Source organism: Struthio camelus, chromosome 1, assembly GCF_040807025.1.
Source record: "Struthio camelus isolate bStrCam1 chromosome 1, bStrCam1.hap1, whole genome shotgun sequence".
Classification (NCBI taxonomy): Eukaryota; Metazoa; Chordata; class Aves; order Struthioniformes; family Struthionidae; genus Struthio; species Struthio camelus.
This window is the reverse complement of record NC_090942.1, coordinates 111107873-111123235: the sequence shown is the minus strand read 5'-3', so window position 1 is coordinate 111123235 and position 15363 is coordinate 111107873. Positions and strand designations below refer to the sequence as shown.

At 37.2% G+C, this 15363-nt stretch overlaps 1 long non-coding RNA gene across 1 annotated transcript in view; it reads right to left on the bottom strand.

Annotated features, from left to right (window-relative positions):
- Window positions 1-316: 316 nt before the first annotated feature.
- LOC138065797 (uncharacterized) overlaps window positions 317-15363 on the bottom strand; it is a 52223-nt gene continuing 37176 nt past the window's right edge. The window contains exons 3-4 of the long non-coding RNA XR_011138866.1: window positions 12588-12697; window positions 317-1560 (exon numbers count right to left, since the gene is read on the bottom strand). This is a non-coding gene — a long non-coding RNA (uncharacterized lncRNA). The remainder of the gene's footprint in view (window positions 1561-12587; window positions 12698-15363) is intronic.

Genomic DNA, 15363 nt, shown 5'->3' with positions numbered 1-15363 from the left:
CACCACTCGGGGTTACTGTGGAGCCCACCTAGTAGGAGTTTGGTGTCTCTCTGGGTTTTAAATGAAGTGAGACTTAAACGATTTCATATTAATTAATTATTTAGTGAAAATGTTAATTTTCATGAAGCTCCTGCGTACATAGTGAGTCTCTGCTGCTGCATTCATGGGCCTGTTGAATACACTAAGAGCAGACAGTGTAGCAAAAGGAACACAGACACTGAATGACTGAAGAATAAACTGAATGAAATTCAGGGCAAATAAATGTAAAGTAATACACATGAAAAAACAAACACAGTGGTGGTTTCTGAGCTTTTAATAACACTGAGGGAGGAGGTCCATAGTCTAGGATTGGGAACGGTTCAGTGACAACATCAGTTAGATTACATACACAGAATAAATTTGTGAAAAAGAATCCTTTGCAATTGTTGCAGACAAAGACAATTCTTGAGCCACAAATTACTAAAGGCTAGGAAAGGAAGAGAAGCGCTCTAGGGTAGTGGCAGTTTATACTTGCTCTCGGTTACTGCTGAAGAGAAGATGTTGAGTTGGAAGTACCCTTGGTCTAACAAGGTACAGTTGTTCTTAAGGCATTTTTGTATCAGTATATTAGAAAAACTTTCCAGGGGAAATAAACCAGGCCAAAAGAACCAGCTTTGCTGGTGCGACAATTACAAGCAAGAGGAATGGGAGGGGAATTTCCATGGCTCAGGGAAAATAGCCCTTCTTCTGTTTAGGGCTCACCAGGGCTATCATGGCACAGCTTTGAAGCTGAGCTCAAAACACCTTAGACTGTAGCTGTTTCTAAAGTTCAGTGAAGTCATATCTGTTCATTTCAGCTTTAGACCTGAGACTTTCAGTAATTCACTAGAATGTTACCTTTCCCAATAAAGTTATGTTGCAGGGCCACAGATGGCATCTCAGTCCATGCCAGGGACAGGTTGAGAGGCAGGTCCATAGTTTACCAAAATTTCAAAGTTGCCAGTTTTAATTATGATAGTAGGTCTCAACCCTTGCAAAAGTTTGGTCATATAAAGAATCGCTGGCTATTAAGATTTACAGGATCTGGCTTCAGCAAATAAAGCCAACTCTGTCCTCTGAAGCTAGAAGGAATCATTTCAAGCTTTGAATCAAGTTTACTCACAGTTACCCAAACACTCCCCAGAATGATTTCTGTTTTCCTTCAGAGAATGATTCTAGGATAGAGTGATATATATATAGAGAGAGATTCTTTCTTTCTCATGTGCCAGCTGCAGAGGTTTCAGAGAAAATACCTTTTGCCACATAGACGAACTTCACTCCTGCGTCTTCCCCCTTCCTGAGCTCTTGTGCTTTGTGCTAGGATTTGGTCACAGTCCTTTCTCCTCCAAAGAATTTAGCTCTGTTTACAAGCACCAAAGTGCTTCCTCAGGATCAAATATGAAATCAGTAGATACAATTACACACATCCAAACACTTCCCTTCTATATTCCATTAGTGTATGATTGCTGTATAGATTGTAAATGCAGAATCTTCAGTATAACACACCTACTTCTTGAAAGAAGATGTTGTCTGTAATATATCCTACAGGAAGACAAAACATATCTGAATATTAGAGGAGCTTTTTATTCATTTTCACAATCTCTCTCATATTTACATGTTTAATATGGCTCTGATAGAAGAAGTGATGACTGTCACTTCAGGTGGACCAACAAAAAGCAAAATAGGTCTTCAGTCAGAAAAAAAACTTGGAAAGATAAAGGATTTCGGAAGTGCTGGCCAAGCTGCAGACAGATGCGCAAGTATGAAGTGCTGCAGCAAAGAAAATGGACACTAGGACACTGTCTCTTGAATGAAAAATTTATTTGTAAACCCATTAATTGTTGCTCAAAGCAGAGTGTTGGGCATGAGAAGAGTATGAATAAAAATAGAACTATCATACCCACCTGGCCACATTCCAACAATATTGGAGGATAATTACAAAAAAGGATGATAACTTCAAGGCAGAGTAGAGAACAGGCAATAGGGCTCACTGACCATCTCTGTCTCACATAGCTATATAATTGATATCCCCATATAAAGAATGAATGAGCTCAACGAAACATTTGCAAAGTGAGCCTGGTCATTTGTGCTATGTAAGAAGGCAAAACATTGCAGAATTAGTGCAATGTCAAATGTTAGTGCCTTTTATTGATACCTTCTGGTTGAGGTCTAGCACAAACATCAATTCCAAGTACATAAATTGTATGTAACAGGTTCCAGCAATTGAAAGAAAAGTCGTGCTGCCTTATGAATGGCAGTCTAGTCGCATCAATTCCTGGTCACATAATGCAGGAAAAATCCAGTGGATTACAAAACTAAGTTATAAAACAAGTAATTTCTTTACTGTGTAAGTCCCTCTGCATGAAGTTAACCAAAGATCACAATAAGGAAAGCAATCAAATATTGAATTCGGAGAAGTATGCGAGTTATTTTGCCTGCCCTCAGTGCTTTAAACAATCATATATGACCTCCATGCAATATTAATATCATAGGTTTCAGCACCTTTTTTCTGTATGCAGCATATTAGAAATCTGCCACAAATCTACCCCAAATTTATTACTGTTAATAAAACAATAAGCTTCTTTGAGCTTAATGTATGGAATGCACTATGGCCCAGCATGACTCCTAGGATCACCACACTATTAATGCTTTTGCAAATAAGGAAAAATGGAGAATTCTAAAACTTAGGCAAATAGCTTGGACAAGCACAGTGCACTGATCCGACAAGTTATGGTGGGACAATTGATCCCCAAAAGAATCAAGACATTAGACACTATTAGATCCTTAGCCCTCAAAGCTGTCCTAGAGCTTATGAAAAGCAGCTTGTATAATTAGTGAATATATACTGATTAGTAATGTACTAAAGTGTATGGAGATATTTAGGCCACCAAGAATACCAGTCAAAAATTGATGATAAAAAGTACAGAAGTGTGCAAAATTATTTCAGTATTGACTTACATGAAGAAAATTTTGATGATATCTGACATGCACAGGTAATCTGTTTCAAACATCATCATCCAACTTATCTAAACTATCTTCATTGTAATTATCGGGAGAAAACTATTGTATTATTTGTGATCTAACATACTTGAACAATAATTTTCTTTTCTAAATCACACAAGTATATATAAGACTTAAGTTATAATGCAAAAATATATTTTTTCACAAGTGGAGAATATTATCAAAAGAACATAAACATCTCTATTACTCAGTGAAAGCTATACGCAAACATATTTTACTAAGATAGATGTTTCAGAACACTGAAAAAACTTACCATCTTAGATGATGCCAGTAGCTGAAATTTTTGATCTTAGTTTATTAATTGGTGTAAAGGATTTCATAAAATAGAATAATTCAAGTTGGAAGGGATCTCAGAAGTTATTTGTTCTTACTCCTCCAGTTAAAGCAAGGTCAGCTTCAACAGCTAATTAATTATAGCCTTGGAAAGGAAAGCTCCCTAAGACAGCTCTATATTCAGTGGAAAGACAAAGAGAGTGAAAGAACAAGAGAGAGAGGATCTTTCTATGAATCAAAATGGGACCTACTTTATTTACTCTGACTCACGTATGGATGACCTTTTATAAATTAGAGATTTTCGCCCCTTAAAGACTAAAATTAGTCTTTGTGAATACGCCCTCACATTCGTAAATCTTTCAAGTAATTTGGAAAAAGAATAGTCCCCCAAAATATTCATTGTTCTTACCTTCTGTATGAAAAAGTTTTAGTTTTTCCCATTTGGAATAAAACATGTTTTTTATAACGATTACTGTCGTATGGCTAATTTCATGCAGCTAAGCTCAAAGGTAGAGGAATATGCTAACATTCAAGTAAATGCAGTGAAAAGAAGGCTATGGCCCTATTTTTGTAAGTCTGCACCTGGATAGTGGTGTCATGTACCAAGGATGACAGGCAAACACAAGGAGAGTTAGGTCAAGAAGGAAAAGCAAGCTGGTATGGATATTATAGGCTGGGATGTTGATGACAGGTATGGTTACAGCACTTCCAGTGGGATTTACGGTAGCTATAATCCAGAAGCTGTAAAATTCTTTAGGGATAGTAATGGAAATCACACAGCTCATTCCTCCCAAACAGAGAAACTCAGGAAACATAACCCTAAGAACAGATTCAATTACAACTTTTAAGCTGTCTCTTACGGCTGTGCATTTTTTTTGCATTTCTGGACGATGATATTAATGTCCTTCCCCTTGAGCCACACTTTGTAGTGCACCATTAAGCTTCCTGGATCCTATGAATCTGATACCTCCTGCCCTGGTGGAGTGCACACACACACACACAGCCTATTTTGAGACCGTTCTTACAACGTAGGCACAGATTAAAATTAAGTTTTAATACATGCATGCATTGTACCCAGATTGCAGTCAATAGATCTAATGCTATCATCAAGTACTCAAAGGGAATTTATAAATCTTTGGTGCTCAAATTAATTTCAGGCTGCACTGCACACTCTTGCATCTACCTGTCTTTTATGTATCTGGAATTTAATTGTTTTTCTCTTTGACATAATGAATGCCAGAAAGTAACCCTGAAGCACTTATTTTGCATCATAAATCACAATATTGTTGTAAAAAGGTAGTATAATTACAACAAAATACCAGTTCAAAACTGCTTAGAATTCATTTCTTGTCTTTGACAAATAGTGGAAAAAATCATTGCCTAAAGACGATGTACAACATTGATTTAGATGACTTGTTATGCACACATAGTGTGTTCTGCTAAAACAATCTTCTTTCCAAAAAAAAAAAATCCAAACTTGAGAACTGTGCAAGCTGCTGAAAAATTGATTTGTTCAGGGCAAAATGCTGCACATTTATAATTCCTTGTCTTTTCTTTAAATGCCTGTGTGTCACATCTCTTCTGCCCTCTGTGTGTTTGTGTGTGTGTGTGTGTGTGTGTGTGTGTGTGTGTGTGTGTGTGTGTGTTTGTGTGTGTGTGTGTGTGTGTGTGTGTACGTGCATGCACGCATGTATGTGTGTTGTAGTTTATTTTAAAGAATGCTTCATTTCATGAGGCAATTTTTTTATTATTCCACTTATTTTTCATGAGCTGTCTTTTCTTTTTCTTTCTTGCTTTTTATCTCTTAGTTTTGACGGAAATATGATAAGATGCCATGGTTATATGAATCACAGTGTAGCAAGTACTGCTCTGTCTGTTCGCTGTCTTATTTTCTTTTTGGTGCGGAATCTATCTTTACAATCCACTGTCTGCTTTTGCTGAAAGCAGCTTGAGCTAGATAAAGTTATACTAGAGGATGTGATGATATCGTATAATTGCTGTCCCAGACAAATAATTATTATCTGAATTGTATAATAGCCATCAGGTTGTACTAGCCTTTTATTATAAAAAGCCTAAAAGAGATGACTTTCTTATTTTAAAGGAATATGGGGGAAACAGAAGCAAATTTTTCAGTATTCAAGCTAGCTAGCTTAAAGCTAGTTCAGGGATGTCTATATGAATTGGTGTTAGTTTTGCAGTTACTTTTGCTGTTACTTTTACATCATAATGTAGGCGTATCATGTACGATGTAGGAGAGCTGTTTTACCTCCCTTCTTCTGTTTTCATCGCCTTGCCTTTCTCTTCCCTTTTTAGACCTCGTGGACAGTCCTGGAGAACTGCTCCACTAGACAAGCGCCTCCATTCAAATCCCCAGGGTTTGTGGCTCCAAGCAGCCTGGATAACCACTCTGCTTTGCACAGTCAGGACTGACATGGGGAAGGTATGCAGCAGCTCGTCAGGAGCTAGCAGAATATTCAGGACATTTAATCTGAAGATCTGCAGGTGCTACTGAAGTAGCAACTACGTGAAGAATGGAAAGTATATATGAAAAGCAGGTCCACCTGCTACTTCCCCAAAGATAGATACCCAAGGGATATACATATATTCAGATACTGAAGAATGACGTTGTTATATCCCATACTTTCTGTTTGCCTTCTTCTCCATCAAAAACTCCTCCTTAAGCTCATTCTTGAATACGATGCTTGGTTGCAAACAACTAGTTTCGTGAGCATATCAAGCAACGTACACTTTCTTTCTCCCGCACCCTCCCATACAGCGTTTCTTGGAAGATTCATTACACTCAGGAAGTAGTGCTCAGTCCCTAAAACAAAGAACAAACATAATGCTCTTTAGCATGCCAAGGTTTAACAAAAATACCCTCAACAGGGTGTTATTTAATTATAGTATTATATTTTTCATGGAGAATAACTGTAACACCACACTGAAATATATAGCTAAGAATTATGCTTATCTTTATGACTTAATCAATGAGTAGGTCTGCTTTATTAATTTACCATGGTTCTATACTTTTTCCTATTTTTTAAAAAACATAGAGTAACTATGAAGTTAATTTCAATCAGCAAAATTATCCCTTAAAATATACCACATTATTCCTTTGAAGCATTGTATATGATATTACAAAACTACTGTCCCCTAGAAATTAGAAGAAAGATATTTTGAATTTCTTCTTCTAAAATAAGAATTACACCTCTAATAAGAATTTATTAGAGCACCTGGAGCAAGAGAAAATCAGAAATATCAAAGTTTCAGCAAAACAGGTTGGTACTTGGAAGAAAGGCATCAAACCAGATTTGGTATCTTGGACTGAAGAGCTCAGGGGCCAGAGTGCTCGGCTGCAGGCACAAGAGAGAGAAAGGACTATTTTTTTTTCTTCAGGGTATTTTTGAACAGGAGAGAAAGAATGAAAAAAAAAAAAAGAGGGCAACCTTGGGCAATCACATAGAATTGGCTTATTTAATGCAGGTGAATGGGGCTCAGTTTGAAGCCGAATATCAACTGGAAGAGGGTGTGAATAGATGGAAGCAGAATTGATCAAACACCTATGGAGTTTGTTACACAAAAATCTTGCAAAGAGAGTGACTGAAAAGTCCATGAAGGCTAGGACCACCAAATTATTAAATCCAACTGGTAACATTTTCCACTCAGAGTTTCTTCAATTTTCTTTGATCTTATTCTCTCAAAGTAATCCTATCAACATTGTACTAGATTTAACACATAGATATCTAGCTTCTGTTATTATAAAACATAGAAATCATTCGTTGTCTGCATGCTCATTAGAGAAAAATTTTTCACTAAAAGTTAGCTGGTACTTTTCTTAATGACTTAGTAATAAAGCCTATTTTAAAGATTTTTTTTTTTTTACAAAAAACATTCAAAAGGCAGCAGTCAGAATACTAAACCCACAGTGGAAATGTGAAATTTTTAATAACATGTAGATGTTGAAAACACAGCTTATGGCTGTGGACCTATTACTACAAAACTCATCATTGCTGAAGTATCGTTTTGATGACATTTTGCAAAATAGCGTTTCATTAGCCGGACTTTTTGTTTCCTCTGCTTATTAGTTGTGAGGTTTGGTAGCAAATACTATAAAGTAGTTCTCCAGAAGAAAGTGTTTCATATTTTCTTATTTTTTAGTATTGAAAGAAAATATAAATGAGGCTCTTTCTCCTTAGCTATACAGCTAATATTCAAAATAACTAATGAACTGACCTTTAGGTCCTCTTGGACCGGTCCCCAGGGAACCCTCTGTCTAGTAGTGGTCAGTTCCTGGGAATAAGAGCTCCGTAACAGAATAACTTGCCTTAGATAAAGCTTCTTCTAATCTATACTCTATGGTTTATGCCTGGAAGCATAAAGTTTTTTATTCTTTCATAAAAAAGCAAATAAGAAAGCAAAGCAAATATACAATGCCATGGGATGCATCTGTTGCCACACTGAAAAACTCTATAAAATATCTAATCTTATCTCACAAAGTTCTCTGACCTCACTGTCACCATGACAACATATTTCAAATGATAAGCTGATCAGTATAAATATGTTAGTCAACTACTAATTTTGTATTTCTGTGGAAATAATTTATTGAACACAAGTTAAGTAGCAAATGGGAATTGAAAACTGATATGATAAGATAACCAAAAATAAACAGGCTCCAAACACTTTTGAACTGCAGCTAGAGTTTAGTTTCTTACTGGGATTCAAACTCTAATTTACTTCTGTAAAGGACTGAATAAGTCTTTAGACTGAATATACCAAAACCGTGGAGATAAGATTTGAAATTCATGCATATGGAATTTAACATACGGGTGCAAGCCCTATGAGATTATGTCAAAAACTTCATGCTGCTTTCAGGAAATCTTTGCCTTGTCGAATGCCATTACAGTGATTTCAGCAACAGCAACAAAGAGAATATTTATGAACTGCTGAAAATGTTTTACGATTTACCTGAACGAGGCAGAAGAATGGAGGAGAAGAGAAAGGTTCACATCAAACATATCTAAATCCTGACCTTCTGAGAATAGCCAGACACCCTGGGGTTATGCTTAAACGAAATTAAAAGGAATATACGGTATTAGGTCCCCTTTTTCTTATTGGAAGTACGTTGCAGGGCATTCTCTGACATTGTAGGCACAGTCTGTTAGCCTTGCAGCCTCGAGTAAGCTAGACAGTAACTTTTGATACGCTTCTAAGGGTATAGGATGTATGATTAGATTTACATAAGTAGCCAAGTTATGCACAGCACAGGCTGCACCTTGATATAGATTAGGTTAAGTAGTGCTAAAAGGACATAAAACAGTGGGAAAAACATCACAAGTGGCAGGCCAAGTACAGCTTTGCAGAAGCACAAGTAGTAAGATAAGCTGATCAGCAGGTAATAAAATAGGTATATTTGCATGTCTTATTTAGGTCTTATTCACATGAAGATTACCTGAACTACCAGGCTCCCAAGTTTCTGCTTATTCATTTCAGCTGGCATACCATCCCCATCCAAGAAGAAAGGAATTTTGCTTCTCCATACATTTGCATACCATAGCCAAAGAACTGCTGCCCAGTTCAGGTCATACGATTTCCTCCTAATTACAAATGGCTAAATAAAGTTTTCATTTCCCCTCACTCACCCATAAGCATTTCTGCTAGCCCAAATCCCAGATTTTACCAGATCAAATGATTCTCAAGAAAACCACTTTTGCTTTTCTTAATCAGCTGATCTCAAAACAAATTTCTCTATGCTTTTGCAGACAATTGGTTCCTACTCCGATTAAAGTGTTCAGTTTTGTTCACTGTTTTTAGTAGTGTTCAGTCAGTTCAGTTTGTCAGTCCTGCCCTCTCCTCACCCCTCCTCACACAACGAGTGTCTATAGCTGCCGTTTTCAAAGTAGTCCATCTCCAAAATCCTCATCTATGAAATCTTCATTCATATAAGTATGAAGTATCATTCTTACCCACATTGCAAAGCTATGCAGAAAGATAAAACTAGAATACCAGATGTCAAGAAGTAAGTGGAGCTGCAGCCGCCTGTGAAAATATATATACTATCAAATCACATAGCATCTAAGTAGTAGTTTAGAATCTTGAAAGCAGGGTAAAATTAATCAAACAGCCAGAAGAAACTGGCCTCAGTTGAAATATCAGACACAATAGAAGAATACTTTTCAGACTTTTACACCGAGATGATAGAATGGCTGGTGTCTTGGAGGAAATAAACCCACAGACAGCCTACTGTTTAAGAGCAAAGTATGACAAGCATGAGCAGCAGAGAAAATGTCATTAGAGTTCTATGTGGAAAAAGCTCTAAATGTGTATCAATCAAGATAATATCAGTGGGAAATGGCTTCAAACCATCAGTGGCTAAAACTGCTTGGTATACTTAGAAACATATGCTCACCTTAAAATGTAACACAAAAAAGAAAAGATTTAAATAGTCAGTTTGCACGCTTAGTGATTCCCAGAAAGCTTTTCAGCCCATCCTGTGTGAAGGATGTATGCTGGGGCATAGCTATGGCTCTCGCTGTCACAGTGTATTCTCATGGAAATTTCCAACTGAATCACTCACTGGGCATATTTACATGGTAAAAAGCTGGCAAAAAATCTCCAAAAGCCAGAGGAAGGTTATACTGCCAAAACTGTTAAGTCCCAAGTGGGTTTGCAAATAAAATTCAGTTGCTCTACTGGCCACCACTTGAATGAGTCAACAATAAACTAAGGCACTAGTTTAAAAAGGCCTTTTTACTACAGAAAAGTATCTTTCAGCTTCTGAAACAGGAATCCCCTTGAGAATAAACTGAAAGGTGAGATTTCTGAAAGGCTTTGTCCGGTTTCAGCCCAGTGCCTTTTATATGTTTAGGCATGCAGTCTACTGTTGCTGCATATCAAGTTTTCTGCTTTAGTGTGTTTTTCATCAGTTGCACAGAGCAAAAGAAACATTTCTTTGGATTTTAGAGAGCTTCCGAACGTTTTCCATATTGTGACTAACCTTCTAACATACAGGCCCATTCATGAGCCACTTTCACTCCCTCCCTCTTTAACCTCATCTCACGCCTTTTCCTTTAGTGGTTCAAATGCTTGAGGACATGAAAAGATCGCAGAAGGCAAGATTAAAATGAACTTCCTTTAGTGAAGGGCCGTAGTGGTTGCTAATTAATTTCATGCAGCAGTGAGTCTTCAGAGGCCTACTATTATTTCATAATAATCTTCATAATTTGTCCTCATCTACTTTTTTTTCGAAACAGTCTTGATGTCAGTGAAGTAGAAGAAGCACATTTATTCTAAAAAACAAATACCTCAGGTATATTTATTTAATGGGTGACATATTGTTCTTGGTGACTTCAGGAAACCAAAAAAATCTGTGGCACTGCAGTAATATTTCAAATATGCTAGGCTATGCTGTGTTTTGTCACGTTTCACCGAGTTAGTGAGGTCGTGCCTGGGTGGATGGCTCCTAGAAGGTACAAGACATGGCAGCAGACAAAGCCTACTCTGATGGGGATATACGCATGCTGCTCCCAAACCCCATTTTCTGAGAAGTTCCCAAATCTCTAGACTCCTATTAAATGTAAAGGTCCCTTTTCAGTGTTATATTTCTTTCCCATTTGAAAATGCATAATCAAATGCTTACACATAAACTTTTGTTTGCACATAGAACATTTTCCATCTCATATCAAAGCTTCCCATTTTAGAAGATCAGCCCCACTGTAGAGATTCAGTAGGTAAAATTATTCTCATTAATTCAGTTTTAAGTGAATGCGTCAGACTGGTGTTTAAGGGCACATTATGCTACTTGAGGCTTTGGCATTTTCATGAGACGTACAACTAAGTCCAGGTCATTGGGGTTTAGAAGAGATCTGCTGATACTTTTTGCAAAAAAATCAGTTGCAGTCCTCGTGATCTTAAATTCTGCCTAATATTACTTTCAATTATAATTCAGTTCTACATTTTTCTTTAATTTCTGCTTAGATGCTTTGTTGCTATTTAAATTTTCCCATTCGTGGGATATAAAATCTGACAAACAACAGCTAGAACTAACATGTCCTAAATATATAAAATGAGCCATATCCAGCATCCTTAAGAGCACGAATAAAATCTGCTACTACCAGATCGTATGGATTATAACAATATTTGAAAAAAATAAAGCATCTGCCATGAAAGGAATTTTCATGTTGATCCTTTTCCAGGCAAGAAAGGGTGGGTGGGTAGTAGCATTGAAAACAGAGGAAAAGGGGCTAGGATTTAAATAGAATAAATGATAGCGGCATACAGACAAGCTTGCTTAATTCAGTCAGCCAGCATTAGACAATTTCAAAAACTGGCAGTTGACAGTGTTTTTCTTAGCTTGTGGTATCTGAAGGACATTGATACATACATCAAACAGAATTTGAAGCACGCATAGTAGAAGTGCCAGTTGAGGCTTTATATGTAAGTTTAAGCTGGAATTCAATCCTTTTATTGTATGTGGAGCATACAGGCTCTCTCCTACGAAATTTTTACTCTTTTTGAGTGAAGAATTAATTTTCTGAGGATTTACAGGTAAATGTGTTCATTAAAAGTTGTCCCTAAAACAAAATTGTCACATACTCTACACCAAAGATTTAGGGTAATTCAAATTACATAGCAAGTTTGAAACGCTTCTGTGATTGTGTTATTAATAACGCTTAGCATTAAAAATAGTCTAATAATCAAATGCTAAATTTCTTAAAGGGATCCTATTGAAAACAAACAAAATCTCTTTCTTTTTTTTTCCCAGGGAGAATACAAACAAATCTTAACCTTTATTCTCATGTTATTTTACTTTCTTTCTGCTTTATCCATATTCTGCTATGAGCATGTATCAGTACAGATTAGCCCATACATCAACTTCCGTCTGCTTTCTGTGGCCACATTTCCTCATTTGCAGCTATTTCAACCCAAATTCTTCTATCTTCCTGAAGTTTAAATCTTATCAATAAAAAGCAAATGATTGTTATTTGCTAACTTTTTAACAGCTAGCAGCTTACCAATCAGCACAGGCTGGTACATAGCCTCTTCTCCAGAAGAAAAAATCACCAAGGCTATCTCCCAGACATCTAAGGAAACTAGGATATTGATGCCCTTCTAAAATAGCCTAGTGAAAGTAACTTGGTAGCTTCAGTTATATTACTGAGAGTGGAAGATGGCAATCGTTTTGAATGATATTTCTTCATATGCAGTCTGTAGAATAATATTTTTTTCCTGAAGAGAAAAATATTTGTTAGAGAATAACAGGAAAACACTTAATGTACCTGTTAAGGTGGCTTAGTTGTCCTGTTTTCACATATTTATGATGAAATAGCAATTTCTTCTTACATGGGAACTGCAGGCTGTCTTCCCCAGGGTGTCTTCCCCAAAGTATCTGTTAATGGGACACAGAGAGTCCTCCAAATAAAGAAAGGCTCCTTAGTTTAAGCAGCCACTTACCAAATCTGCCAACTGAACTTTCATCTGTTGCCTTTACAGGAAGACTGTGATATACCAAAAAATCATAAGCTAAACACAATTGCTTTACAGTTTATATATTTTACATTGTATATCATTTGAAATATAGTAAATGTCAAGAAAAAATTTTAAAATGTATATTAATGCCATCTGGCAAAGGGAGAGTGGTTAAAAGATGCAGCTCAATGCACTTCCAGCCAGGAAGATTTAAAAAATTTGGAATCAGACTTCTAATGACTGCTTTGAATATGAAAAATACTTCTAGCTAAGTTCCAAATTCTCCAGCTACCGTAAAAAGCGACAAGAAACCTCAGGCAAGGTTGATTTGGGAAGGTGTGACTGAGAGAAAGGGCTCGCATCTGGAAGCATATTTGGGATGTTGCATTGCTTTGAAGATAAGAAATCCCAACATAGCTGCAGGCAGTGGTGATCCCTTGGGGGGGCTTGTGCCAGAGGCATGCAGGGGGCTGCTTCCACCCGCATGTGAGGGGCTGGTGCCGCCAGGTGCCCGGCTTGTGGGATAATCCCCCTCTGCAGGCACAAGATGCTCCCACAAGGAGCGGACAATTGACAGCTGTCACCCAAGCAAACCAAACAAAATCCGACACAGAGACTAGCTGGCTCTTGTTAACATCCTTAATGAGTCTTCTGTGACTCTTTTAACCAGCTACAGGGTTTGGAGCAGGGCTGGAGAGCCACTTTTATGGGTACCTAAAACTCTCCTGCTTTCCCAAGATGCTGAATGCCACTGGCTCCCATTTTGGTCAACAAGAGCCACATGTTTCCTACATATGTCAGTTGTATGGACTAGATGAAGAAAAGAGAAGGAAAAAAAAGAGGATAATACCTCAGTCTTTCCTTTTTTAATTTTTGGTCGATTCTCTACTTGTATCAAAACATACCATTTTGCATTGCCTTCAGGATAAAAAACAATTAACGTGAAAATAAAAAAAAATTTCCTAGGAAATGAGGGGCTAATGATCTTCACTGATTTCCGAGTAACACTTAAGGTGTCAGGCTCAGTGCAAAGGCACACTTATTAGTTACTGTGCAGTAAGCTAGAGTGTGGATTCATGACGTGTTAGCTACTCCATTGAAATTTCTCCTGCGTTCTCAGTTTGCATGTATATCCTAGAGCAAAAGTGAGGAGTAAGTTATCTCATGTTCCTTGTGGATAGCATCAGGGACAGCTTTTTCAAAGTAACTGAATCTGCAAATTGTTTATCCTGTGGTGACTTTTTTATGTGGCTGCACCTATAACATAGTGTCCTTGGGAACAGATTTACTAGCTTCTCAAGCCAAGGTCACTCAAGAAAGCTGATCTAAAGAACTAAAGTTTACTTATTTCGGATTTGTTATATCGTAATAAACTTATTCCTGTAGAACTTAAAATATTCATTTAAACTTAAATTGGTGTTGATAAAATTGAGGTTCATTTAGTTTAGTTCACTTTCAAGATGCGACTAGGTTTAACACCGTATAAATGAGCCTTACCTAAAGTAAGACAAATATCAGCTGAAGTAGTAACTCTGCGAATAAACAGTTTACTACTCAGTCACTTTATTTCAAGACTTACCATTTAATCCTTATTTAATCTTAGAAGCTTTAAAGGCTTCTCCTAAAGTGGCTTTATCTACACTACACTACAACATTTATTTGATTATCAAATAACTAGAAGCAGCCAATAACGTTGGATAAAAGGCAGCAGGACAATAACCCATATGCTTCCTCCAGCTTTCAAAGGAACAATTTTACTTTAAAGGAGCCAAACTTTCATTCACCAGCATCTCAGTCAATACCTGAAAATTTGCCAGCCTTTTAATATCAGATTTGCTTTGGGCAATGCAGAAACATCTGAAGTCTGCAACAAAAACATCTGTAGTGGCCACTAGCCTTTAAGCCTGTTAGCTACCTCAAGTCACTTGCTGACCAATTAACTGAAGATAGAAAAATCTCATGAGGAAAACCTTCTCATGGCACATTTTGAAACTATGTGCTGCTAGACCTTTTCCTCTACAAGATATGTGGGTCTGAATCTCTTTGTAGTATAGAAAACCTTAAAAAGAACTATTCGGAAATGTAGTTAAATTGTTTTGTGGAGGACGGACCTCAAGACCTTAGCTGAAATTATCAGTACTGCAATGTAGGCGACTTTAATCTACCTCCAGTTGCTGCAGGGACAGAACTCAAGTTTTGAGAAACACTCAGATGTGCCCATGCACGCATACACACACATGCATATGCATGCACATGCAGACACACATATGTACAGACACACACACACACACACACACACACACACACACACACACACAGAAAGAGGACAATGCACACAGCCAGTCCAGGAAGGCAGCAGACTTTCTGGATGTACCACAGAAGAATCTAGAACAACAACAGCCAGTGGCCTAAAATTTCAGAACAGCACGAAACTGTGGTTCCTTTTGTCCCAGGGACAATAAAATTACAGAATAACAGTTAGACACTTCTCTTCCCATTTTTGTGCTATTTCTAATGACTGCCCTAAGAGATTCTTTTAATGACTTGTCTGTATGTGCCAGCCTGCACAGCTCCTTGCTCAAGTAT